Below are 837 nucleotides of genomic sequence, written 5' to 3' on the forward strand. Positions count from 1 at the left end.
CTTGCTGGACTGTCATGGGATAAATGAGATCTGTATAGGTAGTCATGTTTGACTGTTACACAGTCTTGTGCACTTTTATTGACTCTTTCTTATTTATATATACCACTGGAGAAGATTGTTGTGGAATGTACCTGCTGTGCTATTACATAAAGAATATTGCTTAATTTTAAGGCTTAAAACATATCTAATAAACCAACCAGGAAAGCTTAAATTTGTCTTGAGGCTTTCAGACTCCAAAAAAAAAAAAAAAAAAAATTAAAGATTTAAATCAAAACTAGGCTAAAGCTTAGCTCTGTAACAAGCTATAGGACCTTAGTGATAAGGCTACTGTAGCTATTTTTCCTGCACTGAATTTACTAAAAGCAATTTCCTATTTTTAACCGAAGTAGACAATCCTAGTCCCCCAGGGGTTCATTAGCTTGGTGTTCCACGGCAGTCTCTTTCCTGTTAGTTGTCCGCAGCACAAAGGCACAACAGATAGGGAAGGTTCAGCCTCACCTTTGTGGTTAATACTTATAATCTTATTAAAGGCTAAAGAAATACATGATCAGCTAACTCCTTCTATTGCAAAAAGCTGATTTACCAGCATCACATCAAATATTTACCTTGCCCTAAGCTACCAGTAATTACAAGCTGATATTGTTGAGGCTCAAACAAACACAGAGTAATGAATTTCTGCTAATTATTAGACACTGATGAAAAATGTGACTTGCTCACTCCTAGATTTATCCTGGGCATCTTTCTACACTAGGGAAAACTTCAGTTGATATGAATATATTCAGTGCTGCTGGAAAGCACTTCAGTGGTGTCAACCAGAAGTAATTACTAGCGTGTCTG

This window comes from Pteropus medius, unplaced genomic scaffold, assembly GCF_902729225.1.
Source record: "Pteropus medius unplaced genomic scaffold, Ma_sr-lr_union100, whole genome shotgun sequence".
NCBI classification, from domain to species: Eukaryota; Metazoa; Chordata; class Mammalia; order Chiroptera; family Pteropodidae; genus Pteropus; species Pteropus medius.